General features: G+C 37.3%; 1 protein-coding gene across 4 annotated transcripts in view; it reads right to left on the minus strand.

Annotated features, from left to right (window-relative positions):
* Positions 1-27,717, minus strand: part of FAM3C (FAM3 metabolism regulating signaling molecule C) — a 379,854-nt gene that overhangs the window by 137,061 nt on the left and 215,076 nt on the right. For all 4 annotated transcript variants that reach the window (XM_079932258.1, XM_079932257.1, XM_079932259.1 and 1 more), the window contains one exon: positions 9,555-9,690. The gene's annotated coding sequence lies outside the window, so the exon portion shown is untranslated. The remainder of the gene's footprint in view (positions 1-9,554; positions 9,691-27,717) is intronic.

Genomic DNA, 27,717 nt, shown 5'->3' on the forward strand with positions numbered 1-27,717 from the left:
AAGATGTCTTTTAATACATTGAGAAAATTTCTCTCTATAGTTTGCTGGGAGTTTTAAAAAATCATTAACTGCATTAAATTTTGTCAAATACTCTTTTTTGCATCTATGGAAATAAACATATGATTTTCTCCTTTAATTTGTTAATGTACCGGTTGATTTTGAATATCAAGCCACTCTTGCTTTACACCCCACTCACAGTGTATTATCCTTTCTATAAATTAATGAATTTGATTTGGAAATATATTTTTTAAATATTTGTAGGTCTATGTTTATGAGTGATACTGGTCTTTAATTTCCTTCTTACTATCAAGGTTATGCTTTATATGCCGTAATATGAATTGGAAAGCGTTTTTTCCTCTTCTTTTTTGTTACAGTGTGTGTAAACTTGGTATTATTTCTTCCTAAATGTTTGATATAATTCACTGATAAAGTCAGATGGACTTGGAGGCTAATAATTATGAATTAATTTCTTTAAAAGAAATAGTTTTTCAAAGAATTTGTTCATTTCATCTAAGTAGCAAAATTTATTAACATAGATATTTGTAACATACTGCTTATTCGTTTTTCAAATTTTCTATACAATCTGTAGAATGCCTCCTCTTTCCTTCCTTCTTGATATTGTTAAATTTTTTTTGTCTCCCTCCCTCTGCCTCTGTGGTTTATTAATTATATTGATATTTTCAAAGAACCAGCTTTTGGTTTCATTGATTTTCTTTATTTTCTCTTTCATTGATTTCTACTCTACCTTTTTCAGTTCCTTACTTCTGCTTAGTTTGCCTTTAATTTTTTTCTTTTTTCTTTTCTTTAGGTGGAAGTTTATATAATTGATTAAGACCTTCTTCTTTATTAATATAAGTATTTAATGTATGCTTTTCCTTGTAAGCACTTAAAAAAGCATGTATCTTCTGCTAACTTGAGGGGCAGTGATCCATAAATATCAGTTAGGTCAAGGTGGTTGACAGTGTTGTTCAAATTTTCCATCTCAAGTGATTTGTTTCTCACTAATGATATCAGTTACTGAGAGAGGTGTTGAAATATCCAAATATTATAATGGATTTGTTCATTTTTCACATCTAAAGGTTACCTTCTATAAATACTACATAGTTTGGCCTTGCTTTTTTAAGCAGTCTGACAATCTCTATATTTTAATGGAGTTTTAGTTTATTTATATTTAATATTATTATTTATATATTGGGGCTTAAGTCTACTATCTGCTATTTGTTTTCTAGTTATCTCATCTTTTATTTATTCCTTTTCCTCCTTTCTTTTCTTGAATTACTGAGTATTTATTTTCAGCAGTGTATTATCTCCTCTAATGGCATTTAGCTAAAATCTTTTTTTTTAAATTGGTTTCACTAGCTATTATCATGGACACCTTTAACTTATGACAGCCCATCTTGAATTAATATTGTACCACTTCTTATGTAATCTAAGATCATTCAACAGTATGCTTCCATTTACTCCCTTCCTCATATTGTTATCACACATTTTATTTCTAAATGTTATAACCCCATAAATATGGAGTTATTATTTTTCTGTAAACAGTCAATTATCTTTTACAAAAATTATGAAGTGAGAAAAGAAAGTCCATTATAGTTACCTGTATATTTACCATTTCCTGCATTCTTCATTCCTTCATTTAGACCCATGTTTCCATCTGCTATTATGTTTCTTCAGCTTAAGGGACTTCATTTAACTTATCTTGTACATTTAACTTATCTTGTACCGTTGGTCTGTTGTAGTAAATTCTCTCAGCTTTTGTCTTCTGTACACATCTTCATTTTGCCTTCAGTTTTGAAGGATGTTTTCTTTGACTATAACTTCTTTTTTCTCTTAAAACACTTTAAAAATGTGGTTTCATTATTTTCTAGCCTGCATTATTTTTTATGAGAAGTCTGGGATTATTCTTATCATTGTCTCACAAAGGTAGTGCGTGTATTATATTTTTCTCTGTCTGCTTCTAAGATTTTTTGTTTATCTTTAGGGCTCAGCAATTTGACTGTGACATACCTAGGTGTGGTTCTCTTGGCATGGGAATTGATGAGCTTTTGGATTCTCGATTGGATTTTTAAAAATTGAATTTGGACAAATGGTTGCCTTTATTTATTTAAATATTTTTTTCTGCTATATTCTCACTTCTCCTCCTTGGACTCTGATTAGACATGTGTTTGACGTCAGACTGCCTTATATTTTCCCAGAGGTCAGTTAGGCTTTCTTTATATTTTTAGCCTTTCCCCCACCCTCCCACCCCTTTGTTTCAATTTGTATAACTTGACTTTAATCTTGTTAACCTTTATAATAAATACATTGTGGCTTATATTGACTCTCGATACTTCCAATCAAATTCAGGACTAGAGACTTTTTAACTTAACTTTCATAATCTTATATAGGTATCTCCTTTCTCTTTTGGTGAAAATCCCTGTTAATTAAAGTATTTCTTTTGTCCCACAATACACATATTAGTCTCAAAATTACAACACAAAATGCTAAAGTACAACCTCAAAATTACAATTTCAAAATGCTACTATGATAAGTAGGATGTTTCCTAACCATAACTTAATATTCTTTTGCAGGCCTTTTTTATTTTTTGGATACATACCACTACAGATGTACAGTTAAATTACTGTGTTTTAAATGCACTTGGTGTGGTGATGCCACCAACAGATTCACAGTTTCATTTGTTTCACTTTGCTTTAAATATTTAGGGGTTAAAAATGTTTGTTTTATAACTAAATAAAATATTTAAATGGTTTCAAAGTCAAATCTACAAAATATTGTATTATTTTACTAAGAAATGCAGTTTCTATAAAATACCATCCATACTAAGAAGTGTAATTTCTATTCCTATATTTCCCATTTATTTCCTTTCTTACCTTATAGATAATTAAATAAATAAATAAATAAATATATATATATATATTATCTTTCTATTGTCTAAAATATAAGAAAATGTAGAAAAATTCTCATATCCCCCTTTTAAGCTAAATAGAATACTATGCATCCTTTGCCTTTATTTGACTATTTTAATTCAATAATATTAGATATAACTCCATACTATATGGAAAATCGTATTTTAACATATTTTAATTCTTATTTTTTATAGATTCATAATACTCTATTGTGTGGATGTACCATAGTTTATTCAACCAGTCTTGCAGTCAGACATCTGGGTTATTTCCATTCTTTAGCTATTATAGTAAAATAACAATGAATATCTTATGCATATGTATTTTCATGTTTTGCAGTGTACTTTTGGAGCAGTTTCCTGGAAGTGGAGTTGGTTGGGTCAAAAGGTAAATGCATATGCACTTTTATTAGATATTGTCAAATTTCCCTCCATAGTGGTTGTGATTTTCTACAGTTCCACCAGCTCAAAATTGGGGGAACTGTTTCCCTGTAGCTTCACTAATGGAGTGGGTTTTCAAACTCTTGTACTTTGCCCATCTGATGGGCGAGAAGTAGTATCTCAGTGTAGTTTTAATTTGCATTTCTCTCAAATAATATATTTTTATATTAAAAAATTACCACTTTCTCAAGGGTCCTTTTTCTTTTAAATTTTTATAAAATGGGAAATTTCTATTTGTGAAGTCTGCCTCTCATGTATACTAAAAGATAATTTTAAAAGAAAAAAATGTTTTCCTCGTCTGCCAATATCTTGGGGTTTTCATTTACACTGCAAAGAACAAATTGTAAACCACTTTGCACAGTGTCCCAGCCCCAAAATGAGGGTTTGATTTACCATGTAATTTTTTTCTGGTTCATATTTCTGTTCAGAACAAGCTTTTGGGTTTGAGGTTATAAACAAAATAATTTGACTGTTTCCTTGTGGTTAAACAAATGCCATAAATATATGTTAGAAAAAAAATCCTTTTTGAAGGAGAAAAAGTTGGGCAATAGTCTCCAAAAATTATCAACATCTATTTGTCTGACAAACATTTGATTCAATAATGTAGAAATCCTTGGTTCCTATCATAATGAAAGGAGTATATATTTTTCTAGTCCACTGACTTTAGGTTCTTGATAATACAGCCCAAAAAGTCTGGGAGTTATTTCTCTTTGTAGTCATTCTCATGAGTTTGAGTTGGAATGGATATTTAAACCTTATTTCCTGTTGCTTTGTATTTTGTTCTTTCTTCACTTGTTTTTCCTTTCATTCCCAGTTTTCCTTTAACTTCTTACTCGAAGACTTTTGCATTTTCTTTTTATAGCTTTTTTTTAACATACTGTTTTTTTACTCTTTCCTGCTCTCATGCCTGCCTTCCATCTCGTCCTCACTTCTCTTTGATTCACACACTTAACGTCTAACGCTCATCTTCATCTACTCTTGCCCTGTGTCCCATGTTACTATAAGAAACAGCTCTCACCTGTCATGATTTACACCTGTTCAAAGAGAAGCCATGACCCTTGAGAGGTCTCTTTGCCTGTTTTGTTGACATCTGGGCTCTGATGAAATGATCTTTCATACCTTACTTAATCTACTAGGATCACTTGTACAGGGGTATGAGGAAATCTCTTCCAGCAGATTGGGCCTACTTCCTGGACACACTACAACTGTCTGCATCTTTCCCTTTATTTCTTTGATCGAACATTTATGGTGCAAGTATTAAATACCAATCCCGGAACTAAACAGCAAGGGTTACATAAATAAATAAGGCAGAGTTCTTGCTCTGAAAGTGCTCATAATCTAGGTTCGACTGACATCAGTCACACCCTTATAGGGCATACGAAAATCTTTGCTGGTGACCATCCTTTCTGCCCACCTTGACATGGCTTATTCCTAACATACCATTTCACCTTATTTGCTACCTTTTTCAGGAATTGTTTCTGACTTCTTTCTCCATTCTCAAAGTTGTTTGGTGCCCCTGCTGGAGGCTCCCAAATCACACTGGACTTTCCCCATTTTATCACATTTCACCACAGTGTATTGTAATTGTGTCCTTCTCTAGACTAGAAGCTTCTGTGAGGGCAGAAACAAGTCTCTGTCATTAACTCTAAGTCTCCAGCACCCAACAGAGTGTCAGCAGCATAGGAGAAACTCAAGAATATTTTCTGAACGAATGGCTATGCATGCACATATAGGTATACATTATATCCAGGTAAATAAAAGAGTCAGAAAGTAAGAAAATACACCTCCAGTGCAAATGGAGTGAGCAAGGGTGCCACAGTAGAATAACCTCCTTGAAGTATGTTCCAAAAATTATTTCCCAGAAATGTTGCCAGTTCTAATAACAAGTACCTTTGAAGTATGTTTTTAAACAACTACCAACCAAATTTGTTTAACTTCCTTTAGTGGTATTGATTGTACTCATGAAATCCCAATGAGGAACTTGTCTGACATTTACAGACGAGCGTAATGCTAAGTTGACTCTCATAAATGTTAATCAGTAATTCCTATTAGCTCAATCACACTTGTGTCTCACTAAAGACTTTAAACCCAAAGTGAATTGTTAATCCATCTGCCCAGAAACAGTCACCAGTTCAAAAATTAAAGCCTGAGGAGGGGGGAGGGGAATTAGCTTCTTGGAATACACTCCTGTTTATAGCTGTCCACCATCACAGAAAACAAGTTTTAGTTTCTGGTTGTGTTTATTGTACCTATATTTTAAAAAATTATTTTAGCGTGTGTGTGTGTGTGTGTGTGTGTGTGTTTTACAATATTGACAAGACATTGCAAACAAAAGAGATAATGGCGAAAGATTTTCCTCGCTTGCCATTATACCAGGGAAGGACTAATTGTAGTTCTCATTTATAATATGTTTGGAAAAAATTTTTGTTTCAGAGCAACATGGTGGTATCTCTAATTTTTTATCCCTTTTCTCATTTTTTAAAAATTTCTTTTTCTTCCCTCTGTGTCACGCATATTTTCTATGCAAACTGAGTTTTAACTGAAGCTGTTAGATGAAGCTAACAAAAGAGCACATAAGCTGTGAAGAGATCAGCTCTGAACTGGGTGGAAATCTCCAATTACAATGTAAAGATACTATCATTTTATAAACATGAACCCAAGAAACCCAGAATATGAAGTGTGGCACCCAGAAATCCAATGACAATATACTAGAGTTTCATCTTTGCCCTTGTCTATTTAACATTTATTCTCACAGGTCTATTCACACAAGTAATAAAACTTCCCTTTTAATAACTAAATCCTTTCAAACAAAATTTGGAATAATTTAATAGTAATTCTTAATTAAAGAATTTACTAGATGCATAAATCAGGGAGTATTCATATTTACACATTCTAATTTTTAAAACACCTCCTATAACCTTAAAGAGTCAGAAAACATATATTTTTAAAATTTTATTTAGTGGCTACTCTCCTGAATTTTTGTAGTGGTGGTGGTGGTGATAAATAACATTAGTGAGAAGTTATGTTAATTTTAAACATAGTTAAATGTAACACAAATGGCTACTAAATTTAAAATCAGAATTTTATTTGTTCGGACATTGTGATTAGTCCCAGATTGGAGATTTCCTTTTCATAATCATGATAGAAAAGGTTCACAAAGCATGTTTAATAGAGGATGACATCGCATGAAACAAAGTTAACTAAACCAAATCAACTGCTTTGAAGATTTCAGTATACTTTGTTTCTTATACAAATGTCAAATCTCATCTGTTTCTCAGGCTGGGTATTGCCTCAAATTTGTTAACTCTAAGGTTCATTAAGACACAAGACCTGGAAGAAGTTTCAGTCGAACACCTGACACAGTCTTATATTCTGGCTTTCTTTCACTGTTGGTACCCAAAAGCCACCCAACTCCCCAACCCAACAGTGTTTGGTACTCAGTTGTCAAATGCCATCCCTCCAAACATACCATTAATACAACTTGTTAACAAGGCAAAGCTGAGTTTATTGCTTATTGTGGCTCACCACTTTGACAGAGCTTTGTCTGTGTCTCCAAAAGGCAAAGTCAAGGTCTGATATTAATTGAGAGGTTGAAGTTTGATTTAAGGTGGGTCTTCCAATGTGCAGGCTCGATTAGGATGGATGAAGATTATGTCACAGCAAAATGTTCATTGTCTTTGAACTGTTTTGTACCTCTTTGTAAACTGCAGGTAACTAAAGGATATGCAACCTCCATCTTGTTTGATTAAGATTCATTTGAGATCCTTCCCAACTCTGGAAAAACTAGTTCTGTTGCCTTCCTGTAAGTTGGACTGGACACGATTAAACTTGCATAAATTGTCAGCCCTTACCAAACTTGAAATTCTTCTTGTTTCCTTCACTACCTGGCTACAGCCCTTCAACTAATGTTTCCAACTTTTCTCCCTCCCTCCTCACTTGGCATCACTGACCACAGAAATCTGACTGCACAGATCCTTATGGAGACTCTAGCTCGCCTTATTGCTGGCCTTTTATCCAGGATCTGAAGAAGCATTTTGAGCTAAAGGCTGTTGACATGATATCAACCTCGCAGGGCTTACCACCACAGAAGACCATGCACGGGCTGGATTTCTCCCTGGACAAGTCGCTGGGCCGCTAAGGAAGGTTGGTGAAATGCTTGGGCCATGCATGTCCTTATACAAGAAGTAACCAAGACTGGACAACACCACCAAGAGCACTGATGTCTTAACTTCAATGAGCAGTGCTGCGTAATGGAAAGACTTGCATCCACCAACTCTTGGAATTCACTGGACTGAACATTCTCAGGGTTTAACTCCTGTCTTTTCACTTTAACCTAAACTTTTCTATTTGCATTTTTATTTTCATTTAAGACATTCCTCTTTTCAGATGACTGATCTCCCAAATACTATAAAACAGCTGACCTGTGCCACTGCTTCTCAATAGATGTTTCAATTAATTTTACAGGTACAACTCCAGCAAGAGTCCCCACAAGCGTATTTCTTAGACCCTGGTTCACCTCGCTCAGGTGACTATGGTCACCTCTGAGCTGTTCAGCAATGAATGCAATTCATTTGTCTTGAACAAAAAGGGAGCGGGGCCTGGCAATGTTGAACTTTATACGAGCCTTGTGCTTCTAGTAAATAACGATGGTTGAGAAATCTTTCCAAGTCTTCGTCTTCGGAAACCCCTCACCATTTTACGTTCTGAAAAACGGATTACCAAAAACAGCCACCCTCCCGCATCTGACTTAGATAAGGCTTGCTGTCCACTCTCTCTAATGACGACCGTAAAACTCGCAGGTACCTGTGACAAAGCCAAACACAGACCTTTCCCCTTTTGTTTGAAACTGCTGACAAAACCAGACATAAACCCTTCTCCTTTTGCCTCTAGCCAACATCCTGTTCTTTGTTTTAGGAGCAGTTAGCTAAGGTTATAACTGTTGGTTCTCCTGAAACTAGCTGGACACAGAGACAAAATCTCCTTAATTGTCGGGTTCATTTTGTCCTGTGCACCGTATCCGGGAGAACTCCCTGTGTGGCTGCAGAGGGGGTAACAGTGGTGGCCTCATTCTCTTTCCTTTTCACTTTCCAGACAAGTAAAAAAAAATGGAATCAAAAGCTATCAGTTTATAGAACCATCAGATAAGGCTATGAGAGATACTGATACTGTTTGTGTAATTTCTACCTTAGAGATATGGAAAGCAGGCAATTATAAGTTTATTAAGAAATTTACATTGCTCAGTTACAGTGAATCTACCCACAGAGAAAATAAAAACTGTTGTATTGTTTTAAAATACTGATTTAGTGCTTGCCTGCCCATTTTAGGTAACACGCCATCACTCTGACTGAGTAGGGGAGTTGGGAGAAGGGAGGTAATCTTATCCGCTGAACACCTAATAACTGCTGACCTGGGCTAGACATCTAAATTCACTTAATCCTTTTAACGATCTCTGTAAGGTCAGTATCCTCATTTTAGGGGCAAGGAACTGAGGTCAGAGGTGTTAATATCCCACCCAGAATCACATACCTAGTAACATTGAGATTCATGCTTTCTCAATATCTGATATGACTTCAGAGTTAAATCTTCAGAAATTAGTAAACAACCTATACATTTAGGACTCACTCCTTAAGACAAACACATATATGTGCTTTCTACCAATGAGATAGGAGAGAAGGGGGCAGGGCACAACATTTAAAAGAATGACATAGCTGTTGAGGATAAGACATAAACTAGTTAGAACTAGGCCCAAGATGGCAGAAGATTCGACTTCCAGTAGACCCGGAGCTTCATTATACACTCATTGTCAATGTTAGTATGCTAAACAACATCCCCACAGGTGCCATGACAGTTCAAGGTCAACCATAAAAGGCCAAAAAGTGGGGTGGTGGCCCAATTCCTGGAAATCCCTTCCCCAGAATAGCTGGAATAATCCTCCCACTCCCACTTAGCATGTGAAGTTACCCAGCTCATAAAAACGAATCACCCCTGCGCCCTGGAGCCACCCTTGCCTTCTGAGAAAACCATGAGTGTGTATCTCTGCTTTCACTTTACTATGGCTCCTTCTTGAATTCTCTTCTGTGCAGAGCGAAGGACACTCAATTTGTGGCCCATCCCAGGAACTTGCCCAAGACCTGGGACATAACAGTCCTCTTGTGCTCCATTTTTTGGCAACCTCTTAACAAAGGCTATAAATAAATCTACTTCTTACCTATCACTTTGCCTCTCTCCGAACTCCTTCTGCGCCGACACAGGAAGAATCTGAGCTTCATTAAGTCCTGAGACGAGCTGTGTGTTTTCATTGGAAGATTGTGGGTTCGAGTCCCATCTGAGGTGTGTGGTTTCACCTATGTGGTACAGATTGTTGAGATCTATTAAATAGTACAAAAGATGTCCGCTCATTTGCTTTCTTGTTCCAAAATGGCAGATTTTTTTCCGGAAGTCAAACTCAATGCATAAAACCTATTTAAAAAAAATAGTTTTCAGTGCTTTGAATAGTCTTTGCACAAACCACTCAGATTATTAAGTAAATGTAGGACTAGATAAGCAGTTAAATCAAAACAAATATCTTGGGTCGATAACTAAAATAAGATTTTAGTTACTTGATATATTTGATCAGAAAGTGTCTCCTTCCAGGAAAGTTCTGTGCAAAACAGCAGTAGGTGCTAACAAACAACAGTATCCTTGTGTCCAAAGAATTTGGGTTCAAGGCATTGCAAAAAGCCCTGGGGCCAACTATGTGAGATCCTCTGATCTAACTGCCATCCTCAAGTGACTGTGAAGTTTCTTATTGTCTTGAGCACCCTTCTGGGCTTGATTGTACAGGTCTGTCTCTGCGTTTTCTCCTCCTGTTTCCACTTTTCAGTCGCTCTTTCTACCTGTACCCAAAAGAACCCAAGCCAGCCCTGCGAACATCTAGTCCTTCATACTCACTGTCTCCATAACATTGATACTGTAATTAACTAATAAACGAGCAGAAAAGAAACTCTCCTAAAGACTAGTGGAAATTATGTACCAACAAGCTCCAACTGTTTAATGGAGGGTCAGCAGTCTGGAAATTAGAAACTGTTTTCTAGCACCAGCAAAGGGAAGGATTCTACTCTATTTGTTTGAGGCATAATTTTCCAACCCACTTCACTGCTTGCTTCATGCAATAAGTCTTAGAGTCAGAGAAACTATAATATAATGATTCCTGATTATGTAGGCTGGGTTCATGTGACCATTCGCTTGTTGATCTGACTTTAGATAAGGCTCTTTACCTTTCATCAGCCACTAATTTTCTTGTAGACATGTATACACTCTGAAAAAATAAGCTGTTAAGGTACTACAAGCGAAGCCTTAGCAGCTTGTCAGAATGTCACCAAGTTACCAAGAGTAATCATCATAAGTGGTTCATAAACAAAAAAAGAAAAACCAGTCTTGAAAAAAATGGCAATATTTAAATACGTAAAAAATGTACAGTTTCCAACAGAATTTTGTAATTTTTTGAAACACTGATAGAAAAGCATGTGTTTAGATATACATAGGAACATAAAACGTGCAAGAGTAATTACATTTTTTTTTTCAGAAATGGAATATTCTACAATTTAAGGAAATGCTGAAATAAAGGAGTATTTCAGGACGCTGGTGTGGGGTACTCTGCTATTTTAGATGCTCATGGCGCCATCTAGTGAAACATGTGAGCAATAACATCAATATCTGACCCATTTGCTTTGTACATCCTGGAGTCCTTAACTCTGCAAAAAGGAGACTAGTGTAACCTCTACTTAAACACTAGCAAGTATCTGAGGCACCAAGAAAAGTCAACAATTTTGATGTATATTTAACATCATTTGAATAGTGAAGATATAGAACTCACTGAACATATCTATTGTATGTTTATCCTTGAAATATTTATCAACCTCTGGTACAATTTTCTCTTCAAATACATTTTGCATACATAACCCACTGATGTTAACGGAAGGCTAGAATACATATTTGAGATAAAACCGAACAGGAATGCATGTTGTAACATGGAAATTAGGAAGGAATTATTTTATTTATCTCTTTAGGACTATCATATTGTAATGCTTTCTTTTTTTAAATTAATTTTTATTGGAGTATAGTTGCTTTACAATGTTGTGTTAGTTCCTACTGTACAGCAAAGTGAATCAGCTTTATGTATACATGTATCTCCTCTTTTTTGGATTTCCGTCCCATTTACGTCACCACAGGACATCGAGTAAAGTTCCCTGTGCTATATAGTAGGTTCTCATTAGTTATCTATTTTATACATAGTATCAATAGTGTACGTATGTCAATGCAATGCTTTCATATGGAAGAAAAAGACAGGATGTTTTCTTTTAGAAAACAGACACTTAATATGTATAAATAATATTTCTATTAGAGCATAGGCACGTTAAAAAGGAAGATGAAGTTGGCTTCGAAAGGGTTGAAAAACATAAGGGTCTGAGAAGAGGTGCTGAAAGCAAAAATATTTAGTGTTTTGATTTCTAATATCACAAACTCCTTTTCTCAAAGAGCTATTGAAAGACAATATGTAAATTTACCTAAGACAAAGATATATAGAAGTATAAATTGCCTTCAGTTCCTTCTTAGGGAAGCTCTATCTGTCGTAAACCAGGGTTAACGTATGAGTGACCCGGAGCTGTTGGAACAGCAGGGAACTGTCTGAGCATCAGAGAGCCTGCATTTGTTCCACCTCCCCAGATATGTTGCTGAGGGGAAGTGCTAGCTCATGCATCAAGGTGTTGATTGATGGTTTATTGTTTTAACACAAATATAACGTTTTTTTCTGGTTAAAATTTGATCAGATAGGGACATTATGACAACAGCTATATTGTAAATTTAGACATTCCCCCCTCCCCATTTTATAGGCACCTGTGAGTGGAATAAAATGATTTGTGAATTGGGTAAGGCAATCCATTAGAGACAGAGATTTATAATCCAACTGTTTATCTCAGTCTAAACCATTGCAATAATCATGGTTTATAAAAACAAACAAACAAAAAATAAGCAAATTAAACTTCTAAAAGAAACAAAAAGAAGTATACATTTGGAAATCAGAATAACTTTTCTATTTGGTTAAGTCAAACTATATTATAACATATGAATTCAGCTTCCTATTATAGTTTATGAAATGTTTAATTTAAAGCAATCAGGGCAAATAACTCTTTGGAAAAGTTCTGCCATTTTGTAAATATATCATTTAATAGTAGGTCTAGACCTTACCTCTTAGCAAAATTTCAGAGACCTCAGCAAAGTGTTTCATCATTTTAAAATCTGATGTTTATAATTTCTTTACTGGGGAAGATGTTGCATTCTAAAATTAGAAGTGAGTTAAAAAAATAAAAACATTTCAGAATTATTTACTAATCGGTAAAATTTTATTGTAAAGTAAAAATAATATATAATACTTTATCATGAGAAAGGATTTGAAACTGGAGGGACTGCATCATGATGGCAAACACAAGAGGAAACAGTGGAGAATGTGGAGGATTCAGGATAAATGTTCCCTGACTGACAATCCTCTCCATGTTCACATCATTTAAGTACTAAACTGAGTGAATTGGATTTGTGCCCTTTGGTTGGGACCTTTCATAATGCATGGCTGGCTACAGTCATATTCATATTTATCTTAGAACATTACAGTAATGACAGTATAAATATAATTTGCATTGCAGGCTTAAAAAGTTGATGATCATGAAATATGATAAGGCTTTCTGTGATAAACATTTACTCTCACTTTTCTGACAGAGGAATGTCAGACACACAAATACCACTGTAGGATCCACAATCAGGACCAGCTACATAATTTGTGGTGCTCAGTGGCAGTTCCCTGTGTTCAAAAATCATTAAGAATTTCAAGATGGCGACAACAGATTATTAAACCAAGTGCAGAGCCCTTCTGAGGTCTGGACCCCTGTGACTGTGTAGGTCACGTGCCCAGACAGCGACTTATCCAGGGAGAAATCAACCCAGGCATGGTCTGCTGTGGGCGCGAGCCCTTCAAGGTTAAAACTATGCCATCAGCTTTTAGCTTGCAGTGCTTCTTCAGGTCCTGGGGGAAACGCCAGCAACAAGGCAACCTGGAGTCTCTGTAACGACCTGTGCAGCAATTTTGGTTTTTTTTTGTAGGATGTCCCTTTCCCGGTCTTCTGGCTAGCAAGAACCAGCTTCTAGGCTTTTTGTTTGTTTTTTGTATGTTTGTTTCATCTGCGTTATTTGGCATTTCCAGAAACCATCTTCTTTAGCTCTGTGTTTGGGGATAGATGAGGCAAACCCCCAAAACCAGAAAGTAAGAAACCCCCAGGAATGCATCACCATATTGTTTGTTGGGTCCTGAGGTGCGCATCTGATCTGCCTTCTCCCAGCCTTCCAGAGTTTTATGTTTGTTTTATATATCGTGTCCAGGGGTCTTAGTTGTACTTAGCAGGAGGAATAGGAAACAGTATGTGTACTTCACCTTCCCGGAAGGGAAAGCCCCTCACTTGCTTCTTAAAAGTCCTTTTTTTTTTTTTTGCGGTACGCGGGCCTCTCACTGTTGTGGCCTCTCCCTTTGCGGAGCACAGGTTCCGGAAGCACAGGCTCAGTGGCCATGGCTCACGGGCCCAGCCGCTCCGCGTCATGTGGAATCTTCCCGGGCCGGGGCACGAACCCGTGTCCCCTGAGTCGGCAGGCGGACTCTCAACCACTGTGCCACCAGGGGAGCCAAAAGTCCTTTTTTTTAAAAGCAATAATCAAATTCAATACCACAAAGGAAGGTACTTTGTTGCAAATGGGACTACTTTTTTACACGAAAGTGTCACTACATAGTTCTCATTTTCTTTTACAGAGCAAATAATGACCTCATTGTTACTTTTCACATGTAATCTTTAAAGATGAAAAATAGAAAATTAATCTGCCATGGAAGAAAGTGAGTTTTCATTTATATCTGCTTAAATTATCGGTTTGGGGTTTGTTTTTTTTGGGGGGGGACATCAATATAGTTTGGAGTTTAAATCCATGACATACAACCTCTGTGCACAGCAATGAATTGGTTTCTGTCCTCATCAGAGTAAAAACTGCATTATATAAGACAGGGATACCCAAGGAATCATGTTTTGATGACATGAAACATGAAGGTTTTGTTTCCCTGCAGCAGTGCAGTGACACGCAGCTCATGAGAAGCTGTCCCTGAGCATTCTAAGAGCTGTGCCCAACATCTGGTAGAACTCAGAAACTTGCCAGGGACAGTTACATGTGCCAAGTAATCTAGAATCAATTATCACCTTGTCAACTAAGTAAAAATGACTTGAATGCCCTAAATTCACTCACTCCCGAGGGTTCTCTGGAACAGTTAGCCAAAACCTCAATTACATAAAATGTAACTACCCCCTCAGGGAGCATAGTACTCACACTCAGTCATATGATCATTTTGACTACATTGAAAATAACAAGCTTTTGCATTACGCAGTGACTTTCAGGTTTTGTTTTTTCTTTTGAACTAAAAAAAAAAAATAATTAAATGGCTTTATACCAATTCTTGAAAATGTTGAACATGGGCATAATTTTCCATCTAAATTCTTCAAAATCTAACTATGCACCCATTAAGGTCAGACATTAATTGCTATAGGACAACATATGGCAGTGAACTTATTCTAAAGAGAAGGATTTCTATACAAGAAAGCAAAGAGTAAATACCAGAAACAATCAAAATATTATCACTATTAGTATAAGACAATACTTATTTATAATCAATTTTTAAAATATCTTTATTGGAGTATAATTGCTTTACAATGGTGTGTTAGTTTCTGCTTTATAACAAAGTGAATCAGTTATACATATACATATATCCCCATATCTCTTCCCTCTTGCATCTCCTTCCCTCCACCTTCCCTATTCCACCCCTCTAGGTGGTCACAAAGCACCGAGCTGATCTCCCTGTGCTATGGGGCTGCTTCCCACTAGCTATCTATTTTACGTTTGGTAGTGTATATATGTCTATGCCACTCTCTCACTTGGTCCCAGCTTACCCTTCCCCCTCACCGTATCCTCAAGTCCATTCTCTAGTAGGTCTGTGTCTTTATTCCCATGTTGCCACTAGGTTCTTCATGACCTTTTTTTTTTTTTTTAGATTCCATACATACGTGTTAACATACGATATTTGTTTTTCTCTTTCTGACTTACTTTACGCTGTATGACACACTCTAGGTCCATCCACCTCACTACAAATAACTCAATTTCGTTTCTTTTTATGACTGAGTAATATTCCATTCTATATATGTGCCACATTTTCTTTACCCATTCATCTGTTGATGGACACTAAGGTTGCTTCCATGCCCTGGCTATTGTAAATAGGGCTGCAATGAACACTGTGGTACATGATTCTTTTTGAATTATGGTTTTCTCAGGGTATATACCCAGTAGTGGGATTGCTGGGTTGTATGCTAGTTCTATTTTTGGTTTTTTAAGGAACCTCCATACTGTTCTCCATAGTGGCTGTGTCAATTCACATTCCCACCAACAGTGCAAGAGGGTTCCCTTTTCTCCACACCCTCTCCAGCATTTACTGTTTGTAGATTTTTTGATGATGGCCATTCTGACGGGTGTGAGATGACATCTCACTGTAGTATTGATTTGCATTTGTTTATCTTTGTTTTTATTTCCATTTCTCTAGGAGGTGGGTCAAAAAGGATCTTGCTGTGATTTATGTCATAGAGTGTTCCTCCTATGTTTTCCTCTAAGAGTTTGAAAGTGTCTGGCCTTACATTCAGGTCTTTAATCCATTTTGAGCTTATTTTTGTGTATGGTGTTAGGGAGTGTTCTAATTTCATTCTTTTACGTGTAGCTGTCAAGTTTTCCCAGCACCACTTATTGAAGAGGCTGCCTTTTCTCCACTGTATATTCTTGCATTCTTTATCAAAGATAAGGTGACCATATGTGATTGGGTTTATCTCTGGGCTTTCTATCCTGTTCCATTGATCTATATTTGTTTTTGTGCCAGTACCTTACTGTCTTGATTATTGTAGCTTTGTAGTACAGTCTGAAGTCAGGGAGCCTGATTCCTCGAGCTCCAGTTTTCTTTCTCAAGATTGCTTTGGCTATTCAGGGTCTTTTGTGTTTCTATACAAATTGTGAAGTTTTGTGAAATTGTTCTAGTTCTGTGAAAAATGCCAGTGGTAGTTTGATAGGGATTGCATTGAATCTGTAGATTGCTTTGGGTAGTAGAGTCATTTTCACAGTGTTTATTCTTCCAATTCAAGAACATGGTATATCTCTCCATCTATTTATTTCATCTTTAATTTTTCCTCTGTGTCTTATAATTTTCTGCATATAGGTCTTTTGCCTCCTTAGGTAGGTTTATTCCTAGATATTTTATTCTTTTTGTGCTGCAATGGTAAATGGGAGTGTTTTCTTAATTTCACTTTCAGATTTTTCATCATTAGTGTATAGGAATGCAAGAGATTTCTGTGCATTAATTTTGTATCCTGCTACTTTACCAAATTCATTGATTAGCTCTAGTAGTTTTCTGGTGGCATCTTTAGGATTCTCTATGTATAGTATCATGTCACCTGCAAACAGTGACAGCTTTACTTCTTCTTTTCTGATTTGGATTCCTTTTATTTCTTTTTCTTCTCTGATTGCTGTGGCTAAAAATTCCAGAACTATGTTGAATAACAGTGGTGAGACTGGGCAACCTTGTCTTGTTCCTGATCTTAGTGGAAAAGGTTTCACTTTTTCACCATTGAGGACGATGTTGGCTGTGGGTTTGTCATATATGGCCTTTATTATGTTGAGGTAAGTTCCCTCTATGCCTACTTTATGGAGGGTTTTTATCATAAATGGGTATTGAATTTTGTCAAAAGCTTTCTCTGCATCTATTGAGATGACCATATGGTTTTTCTCCTTCAATTTGTTAATATGCTTTATCACATTGATTGATTTGCGTATATTGAAGATTCCTTGCATTCCTGGGATAAACCTCACTTGATCATGGTGTATGATCCTTTTAATGTGCTGTTGGATTCTGTTTGCTAGTATTTTGTTGAGGATTTTTGCATCTATGTTCATCAGTGATATTGGCCTGTAGTTTTCTTTCTTTGTGACATCTTTGTCTGGCTTTGGTATCAGGGTGATGGTGGCCTCGTAGAATGAGTTTGGGAGTGTTCCTCCCTCTGCTATATTTTGGAAGAGTTTGAGAAGGATAGGTGTTAGCTCTTCTCTAAATGTTTGATAGAATTCGCCTGTGAAGCCATCTGGTCCTGGGCTTTTGTTTGCTGGAAGATTTTTAATCACAGTTTCAATTTCAGTGCTTGTGATTGGTCTGTTCATATTTTCTATTTCTTCCTGGTTCAGTCTCAGAAGGTTGTGCTTTTCTAAGAATTTGTCCATTTCTTCCAGGTTGTCCATTTTATTGGCATATAGATGCTTGTAGTAATCTCTCGTGATCCTTTGTATTTCTGCAGTGTCAGTTGTTACTTTTTCATTTCTAATTCTATTGATTTGAGTCTTCTCCCTTTTTTTCTTGATGAGTCTGGCTAACAGTTTATCAATTTTGTTTATCTTCTCAAAGAACCAGCTTTTAGTTTTATTGATCTTTGCTATTGTTTCCTTCATTTCTTTTTCATTTATTTCTGATCTTATCTTTATGATTTCTTTCCTTCTGCTAACTTTGGGTTTTTTTTGTTCTTCTTTCTCTAATTGCTTTAGGTGTAAGGTTAGGTTGTTTATTTGAGATGTTTCTTGTTTCTTAAGGTAGGATTGTATTGCTATAAACTTCCCTCTTAGAACTGCTTTTGCTGCATTCCATAGGTTTTGGGCTGTCGTGTTTTTATTGTCATTTTTTTCTAGGTATTTTGTGATTTCCTCTTTGATTTCTTCAGTGGTCTCTTGGTTATTAAGTAGTGCATTGTTTAGCCTCCATGTGGTTGTATGTTTTACAGATTTTTTCCTGTAATTGATATCTAGTCTCATAGCATTGCGGTCGGAAAAGGTACTTGATACGATTTCAATTTTCTTAAATTTACCAAGGCTTGATTTGTGACCCAAAATATGATCTATCCTGGAGAATGTTCCATGAGCACTTTAGAAGAAAGTGTATTCTATTGTTTTTGGATGGAATGTCCTATAAATATCAATTAAGTCCATCTTGTTTAGTGTATCATTTAAAGCTTGTGTTTCCTTATTTATTTTCATTTTGGATGATCTGTCCATTGGTGAAAGTGGGGTGTTAAAGTCCCCTACTATGATTGTGTTACTGTCTATTTCCCCTTTTATGGCTGTTAGTATCTGCTTTATGTATTGAGGTGCTCCTATGTTAGGTGCATAAATTTTTAACAATTGTTATATCTTCCTCTTGGATTGATCCCTTGATCATTATGTAGTGTCCTTCTTTGTCTCTTGTAATTGCGTTTGTTTTAAAGTTTATTTTGTCTGATATGAGAATTGCTACTCCAGTTTACTTTTTATTTCCATTTGCATGGAATACCTTTTTCCAACCCCTCACTTTCAGTCCGTATGTGTCCCTAGGTCTGAAGTGGGTCTCTTGTAGACAGCATATATATGGGTCTTGTTTGTGTATCTGTTCAGTCAGTCTATGTCTTTTGGTTGGAGCACTTAATCCATTTACATTTACGGTAATTATCGATATGTGTGTTCCTATTACCATTTTCTTAATTGTTTTGGGTTTGTTTTTGTATGTCTTTTCCTTCTCTTGTGTTTCTTGCCTAGAGAAGTTCCTTTAGCATTTGTTGTAAAGCTGGTGTGGTGGTGCTGAATTCTCTTAGCTTTTGCTTGTCTGTAAAGGTTTTAATTTCTCTATCAAATCTGAATGAGATCCTTGTTGGGTAGAGTAATCTTGGTTGTAGGTTATTCCCCTTCATCACTTTAAATATGTCCTGCCACTCCCTTCTGGCTTGCAGAGTTTCTGCTGAAAGATCAGCTGTTAACCTTATGGGGATTCCCTTGTATGTTACTTGTTGCTTTTCCCTTGCTGCCTTTAATATTTTTTCTTTGTATTTAATTTTTGATATATATGTGTCTTGGCGTGTTTCTCCTTGGATTTATCCTGTATGGGACTCTTGTGCTTCCTGGATTTGATTATTTCCTTTCCCATATTAGGAGAGTTGTCAACTATAATCACTTCAAATATTTTCTCAGTCCCTTTCTTCTGGGACCCCTATAATTCAAATGTTGGCGCATTTAATGTTGTGCCAGAGGTCTCTGAGACTGTCCTCAATTCTTTTCATTCCTTTTTCTTTTTTCTGCTCTGCAGTAGTTATTTCCACTATTTTATCTTCCAGGTCACTTATCCATTCTTCTGCCTCAGTTATTCTGCTATTGATTCTTTCTAGAGAATTTTAAATTTCATTTATTGTGTTGTTCATCACTGTTGGTTTGCTTTTTAGTTCTTCTAGGTCCTTGTTAAATGTTTCTTGTATTTTCTCCATTCTATTTCCAAGATTTTGGATCATCTTTACTATCATTATTCTGAATTCTTTTTCAGGTAGACTGCCCATTTCCTCTTCATTTGTTAGGTCTGGTAGGTTTTTACCTTGCTCCTTCATCTGCTGTGTTTTTTTCTGTCTTCTCATTTTGCTTAACTTACTGTGTTTGGGGTCTCCTTTTCACAGGCTGCAGGTTCCTAGTTCCTGTTGCTTTTGGTGTCTGTCCCCAGTGGCTAAGGTTGGTTCAGTGGGTTGTGTAGGTTTCCTGGTGGAGGGGACCAGTGCCTGTGTTCTGGTGGATGAGGCTGGATCTTGTCTTTCTGGTGGGCAGATCCACCTCTGGTGGTGTGTTTGGGGTGTCTGTGGACTTATTATGATTTTAGGCAGCCTCTCTGCTAATGGGTGTGGTTGTGTTCCTGTCTTGCTAGTTGTTTGGCATAGAGTGTCCAGCACTGTAGCTTGCTGCTCATTGAGTGGAGCTGGGCCTTGGTGTTGAGATGGAGATCTCTGGGAGATTTTTGCTGTTTGATATTAGGTGGAGCTGGGAGGTCTCTTGTCGACCAATGTCCTGATCTTGGCTCTCCCACCTCAGAGGCACAGCCCTGATGCCTGGTTGGAGCAGCAAGAGCCTGTCATCCACACAGCTCAGAATAAAAGGGAGAAAAGAAAGAAAGAAAGAAAGAAGATAAAATAAAATAAAATAAAATAATTAAAATAAAAAATAATTATTAAGAAAAAATTTTAAAAAGTAATAGAAAAAAAAGAAAGAATGAGAGAAGAGAGCAACCAAACCAAATCCACCAATGATAACAAGCACTACAAAGTATACTAAAACAAACAAACAAACAAACAAAAAACGGCCAGACAGAACCCTAGGACAAATGGTAAAAGCAAAGCTATGCAGGCAAATTCACACACAGAAGCATACACATACACACTCATAAAAAGAGAAAAGGGAAAAAAAAAAAAAATATATATATATATATATATCATTGCTCCCAACGTCTACCTCCTTAATTTGGGATGATTCCTTGTCTATTCATGTATTCCACAGATGCAGGGTACATCAAGTTGATTGTGGAGATATAATCCGCTGCTCCTGAGGCTGCTGGGAGACATTTCCCTTTCTCTTCTTTGTTCGCACAGCTCCTGGGGCTCAGCTTTGGATTTGGACCCACCTCTGCGTGTAGGTCACCTGAGGGCATCTGTTCTTCGCTCAAACAGGACGGGGTTAAAGGAGCAGCTGATTTGGGGGCTCTGGCTCACTCAGGCCGGGAGGAGGGAGGGGTGCGGATGCGCAGCGAGCCTGCGGCGGCAGAGGCCGACATGACTTTGCAGTAGCCTGAGGCGCGCCGTTGTTTTCCCCGGGAAGTTGTCCCTGGATCCCTGGACCGTGGCAATGGCGGGTTGCACAGGCTCCCGAGAGAGAAGGTGTGGATAGTGACCTGTGCTCACACACAGGCTTCTTGGTGGCGGCAGCAGCAGCCTTAGCGTCTCATGCCCGTCTCTGGGGTCCGTGCTGATGGCTGCGGCTCGCGCTCTGGAGCTCCTTTAAGCGGCGCTCTTAATCCCCTCTCTTCGCGCACCAGGAAACAAAGAGGCAAGAAAAAGTCTCTTGCCTCTTCGGCAGCTCCAGACTTTTTCCCGGACTCCCTCCCGGCTAGTCGTGGTGCACTAACCCCTTCAGGCTGTGTTCACGCAGCCAACCGCAGTCCTCTCCCTGGGATTCGACCTCCAAAGCCTGAGCCTCAGCTCCCAGCCCCCACCCATCCCGGCGGGGGAGCAGACAAGCCTCTCGGGCTGGTGAGTGCTGGTTGGCACCAATCCTCTGTGCGGGAATCTCTCCACTTTGCTCTCCACCCCCCTGTTGCTGCGATCTCCTCCGTGGCCCTGAAGCTTCCCCCCTCCGCCACCTGCAGTCTCTGCCCACAAAGGAGCTTCCTAGTGTGTGGAAACCTTTCCTCCTTCACAGCTCCCTCCCACTGGTGCAGGTCCCGTCCCTGTTCTTTTGTCTCTGTTTATCCTTTTTCCTTTTGCCCTACCCAGGTACGTGGGGAGTTTCTTGCCTTTTGGGAAGTCTGAGGTCTTCTGCCAGCGTTCAGTAGGTGTTCTGTAGGAGTTGTTCCACATGTAGATGTATGTCTGATGTATTTGTGGGGAAGAAGGTGATCTCTACATGTCTTACTCTTACTATTGAAGCTCCTCCTCTATAATCAATTACTTTTTAAATTATGGGACAGTCTACTAAGTTTATTAAAATAAAGGCAAAAGGAAGAAAGGAAGAAGATATGTAAGAAAATGATGTAAAAACTCAGTGGTTCTCTAAGTGTGGCCCCTGAATCAGCAGCATCGGCATCACCCAGGAGCTAATTAGAAATGCTAATTCTCTACACCTTCCCCCTACCCAGAGCTACTGATTCAGACTCTGGGGTGGAACCTAGCAATCCGTGTTTTAACAAACCCTCCAGGTGATTTTACATATACGTACATTCACTGGCAGCAATATTTCATGTCAGGTGAGGAAGAATTTGAAATATTTTTCCAACATGTTCTTATGATTTGCTCCTCTTCATTATTTGGATTACCAAATAATCCAAGAGTGTATTCATTACTTTTTTTGTAAATGTATCTCTTTTTCTTAATGAATTATTGCTTTTGGTATAATTTATTTTTGGTTACAATTCACTTTCCAATGACAGATTAATTCCTCTTGATTTCACTACTCATCTTTATGGACTTTGCTTTATTTTTTATTAATCTAAAATTTTCTCATTTATTTAATGAATAAATTTAGAGATGTGTAAGGAAGTTACCCCTGATATGAGAAAATTGGGAATCTGTCATTTATAACTTGTTCTACTAAAATATCCCAAAACTCATTTTCAAACTGCAGTTGAAATGGCCTCTTTCCAACTCAACCTCTGCTTATCTGAACCTAAAAAATGCCACAGCCACTTCAGCATCTTGAGCAGGAAGGGAGTATGGTAGAGAGGAAGTCAGAGTGAAAAGAGATGGTTCTATCAAACTTCAGTTGAAGGTCGAGTATTTTACTTTGGCAAATTTTACATCTAACCATGGGACAACATTGCTAGACCCATCTTCCCTCAGCATGGGGAGCCTTTATGGAAAGAAGTGAATCAGTGAGGCTGAGGGTGTTCCAGAGCTAAGGAAGCTAACTCCCAGGTGTTACCCTCCAGCCAGTCTTATCTAGAGGAACTTCTTAGTAATGTTTTCTCTGGCAGCAGGAATCTTGCTGAATAATCTATTTTATATGTTAAAAGTATTACAAGATACTCAACCAAACAACAATAAAATTAAATTTAGGTATATTCTGTTGATCCAGAAAATTCAACTTGATGAGTTGAATGGCAGGAAACAAGTGTATGATTTTCACCTAGGAAAACATCCCATTGCACTTTCGACACTGCTTTTTTTTTTTAATGTGGGACAGAAAATCTGAAGTACTGAAGTATTGGAAAACAAATACATTTCATAAATCAGAAAAAAATGTCAAGATGGAAAATATGGAATAAAGACTGTCATTTCAATAATATGTCTTGTATACTCTTAAAATTCAGTGGAGAGCACGACATTTTGAACAGAGTTCAGATCTCTAGGTGGTGCTCAGAGCTAAGAGGAGGACAAGAAGCCAGGAAGATTTGCTAAATACTTTCCCAGGGGAGCCATTGGACCAAGTGTGGCCGAGTGAAGAGCTTCATTTTCCAGGGTCAAATATCTAGGTCACCTGGGCATGAGGGAATCTTGTTAAGTCCCTGTCATGCATCTGAGTCACAAAACCAAAAGTTATATGGAGAAAGATGAGGGAGCCTGAGTTGTTCTTTACCTGGAAGGAAGGACAGGAGAAAGGAGATGCTAGTACCTTCTCTTGGAAGACTATGCCTAGCCTAATGCATGATTTCCACCTTTAGTCAAGAAGGCAGATTATTTGTTCATATGGTCTTCACTGAGAGATTTCATGGCATCCTTTTGGAATGGAGGAAGAATTGAAGCAACTGATATTTTAATGCACAAAACCTATATTGGTAACTGAAGGATGTAAGTGGTTTTTGTTGTTGTTTTAACCGATCCATCAACCAATCATTCAACACATGTTGATTGAGCAGCTACTATGTGCCATGTACTACGCTAAGTTCTGGGGATAAAAGAGACCTGCTCCTTAAGAAACTTATAGTCTAGTAGAGAAAGTCTGTATGTAAACAAATAAGTGTTATAACAGGTCAGAGGTGATCAGACAGTTGTCTGTACGAAGGACTATGGGAACACAAAGGAGTAATCAAATCTATTTGTGTGTGTGTGTGTGTGTGTGTGAGAGAGAGAGAGACAGAGACAGAGACAGAGACAGAGACAGAGACAGAGGGAGAGAAAAGTACAATTTAGTCGTTTAAAATATGACCTTAAATTCTTTGATATTCCTCTCTTTGAGCAATGGGGTCTGTGCTCTCTCCCCTTGAATCTGGGCAGGTCTGTGCCTGTTTTGACCAACAGAGTATGGTGGACGTGAAGCTATGTGACTTCTGAGGCTGGTCTTAAAAAGCCAGAAAGCCACCTCCTATTTCTTTTGTCATATTTCCAGACACTCCTTTTTGTTACACTTCCTCTCAGAATCTAACTGCCATGCAGGGAGAAGCCTAAACCACTTGGAGAGGCCACGTGCAGGCTTTCTGGTTCCCACCGAACCCAGCCTTGGGCTCATCCAGCCCAATTACCAGATGTGTGAATGAAGAAGTCTTCAGATGGTCCAGACTGAACCACTTGTGTCTCTCTTAGTGGAGGTCTCAGTCTTCATGGAATAGATACAAGCCATCTGCACTGTGCCCTGTCAAAATACTCTGTAATACATGTAAACATGGATGAACCTTGGGGACCTTATGGTAAGGGAAATACACCAGGCACAGAAGGACAAACATGATTCCACTTATATGAGTCATCTGATATAGTCACATTCATAGAATCAAAGAGTGGAATCATGATTGTGAAGGACTGTGGGGAGGAGAAATTTGGGAGTTATTAATCAACAGATACAAAGTTTCAGTAAAGCAAGATAAATAAGCTTCAGAGACCTGCTGTACAACATTGCATCTGTAGTCAACAATAATGTATCTCACGCTTAAAATTTTGTTAAAAGGGTAGAGCTCCCATTAAATGTTCTTACCACAATAAAATAAAATTTGTTAAGAAAAATAAGGTATATTAAAAAAAAAGAAAGTTCTGACTCATAAAATCCATGAACATAAAATTGTAGTTGTTTCACGCCACTAAGTTTGTGGTGGTTTGTTAGGCAGCAGTATACAATCAGAACAGGAGAATTTCAGGCAAGTCTTGATAGTATGTATAGAACATATAACACTTGAACGAAACATAATCACTGCTAAGAACACAGGCTTCGGTGTTAGAGCTGAATAAAAATCTCAATTCTACAATGAACTAGATGTGCCCTTTAGATAACCTCTAATGGGCTTGTTGTAGGTATTATGAGAGATAATGACTGAAAGTGCTTCTTACATTGTCAGCATAAAGTAAGCTGGAGAAATGGAGTCTGAGCAGTTGTTCTGCAGAGTGTGTAGAAGTGGTCTGAATGCTCCTGCTACAGTGGCTTAGTCATTTATTATGTAGGATATAATAGTATTTATTTATAATATAATTTGTAATATTATATGTATAATATAATAAATATAATATTACATTTTGGGTTAGTCTCTTTTATTTTGCAATGAACCCTTTTGATAGCAATGAGCTAAAAAAGAATTGAAGATGTTCACCATCCCAACATGGAAGCTATAGTGATATCACTGAGAAATGTGCTTAAGATGCATTAGCATTTGCTTCAGAAATGTGAAGTGGGTGGTTATGAGTCTTTGAATTAATTTCACTCATTTGATTTCCATTTTTTTAAAAAAAGCATGTAGAGAAAGTGAAGCAATAGCAATTAATGTGTTGGTCCCATCAGAACTTTTCAAACACTTAAACAAAGCCTGTTTTGTATCAGTGACATCAGCTGCTTCAAACAGAAAGTTAGGTAAATTAATACTAAATGGTTCAATTTTTTAATTAAACTCACAGAACCGATGTAATTCTTTCGGAATTTCTTTTAGTTGAAAGTGAAATATCTACCGTGAATGATACCAAAAATTAAATCAAAAGTTCAACGTTTAAGAATAAATTAAACGTTTTGACATGATAATATAAAGAGAATATTTGTGGAGGACAGGGTTATAGTAAAAACAATGCTATCATTAAATTAAGAAATTTATGGAGCAGAACTACTTGGAATTAATTGCCATGCACACTCAACTGATAGTTGTGTCTAAATAAGCATCTATATTGTATGAATCAAAACCTATAGTTGCTGAACTTTACCCATATTTTTATATACACACAATTGAGGAACTGAAGTACAGACTTTTTGCAACTAAGTTAATACTGAATAAAAGAAAAAATGTTACCATAGCATAGCAGTACATGCTTTCTTCTTTGCTGCCCATCATCAGCTAGAATTTTTAAATGCTGACCTTTGATACTTGACCTAATAAACCTCCTTTAGTATTTTATAATGGTATTGAACTTGAAAAAAAATAAGTTTTCAATTTTTTTCTTTTGCATTTTGTTTAAAACAATCGGAAATGTTTAATCGAATTATTTGATAAATGGGGTGCTGTAAATTCCATTTCCTCCCCCAATTCTCAGGCCTGTCTTTTCAGCTAAGCAATCTGCCAGCCTCTGGTTTGTATTCCCTTTCCCTGGAAACTCCTTGTTGGTAATTAGCTGGGGTAATCATGGGCTTACCTCATTTGTTCCCCTTCTCTCAGGGATCCCTCTCCTAACTGCCTGTTGTCCAGAGTCTGAAATCTTTTGTTTCATATATTTTGATCATTTTAAAATTGCTTAAGGTGAGAGAGTAAATTTAGTTGCTATTACTTGTTGAGGCTGGAAGCAGAAGTCCCTGAAAATGGTTTATGAATAGAATCATCACTTATGTCCACCAATATAATGAGTGATCAGTCAGTAAATAAATACTGCAAATATTATATTTATTATTTCTCTGTCTCCTTTTAGTCAGCATCCCAGTTTGGATTAAAAATTATCCAGTAATTCTCATTCTAGTATTGTAATAATATTTGTTAATTATCAATACTGAAATCATTCATAAAATTTTGGATAGTATATTTTAATTTAAACAAAATTAGAAAGTGTGACAAACCTTAATTTCTTTCATATGCATTAATTAATGAACACACTGATCAAACTTTGAGACAGCACTGTATAACCTTCTCTTACTAAATAAAGCTTCCAGGGTGTCTGGAGAAGCTGGGAGCAAGTCCCATTTGCCCTCCTCCTGCAGGGCTGTACCAAGCTGCACTTTTCCTCTCCGATTAGGAATGACCAATATTTGCATTTAATATCTCGGAACCAGCAGACCAAACAGAGTCTAGGCTGGGCTTCTTATATTATGCTGATTCCACAGGCATCTTTTTTCTACGTAACCAATGACAGAGGCTTCTTGGGGTCTCAACAAGAATAGGCACAAATAAACCACTAATTCTGCTTTTTTACCAAAACGCAATGTTGATAAGTTGGTAAAAACTTGCTTCAGACCCATGACTACAAAGCAACACTATTAATCAGTACATTGTATGCCTTGACCGTGGGTCCATGTGGTGCAGGTACTTTAGTAAAACAGCTCAGCTGAACCTTGGGGAAACCTACTTATCATAATGGATGGCTTTCTGAAGATGCCAAGTAACCTCAACACTGCCCACCTGCACCCCCCTCTTCAACTTCACTCCGTCAAGCAAAGCAGAAACTGCCAAGATGTTTGAATGGGGATGGCAGCAGGCAGTGGCAGATGCTGTCAGGATATCTGTAGTAGTGGTGTGTTAGGACAGTGAGTCTGACCAGAGTGGTCAGCCTACAGTCAGCATGTGTCTG

The sequence above is a fragment of the Stenella coeruleoalba genome (assembly GCF_951394435.1).
Source record: "Stenella coeruleoalba genome assembly, chromosome: 9".
NCBI classification, from domain to species: Eukaryota; Metazoa; Chordata; class Mammalia; order Artiodactyla; family Delphinidae; genus Stenella; species Stenella coeruleoalba.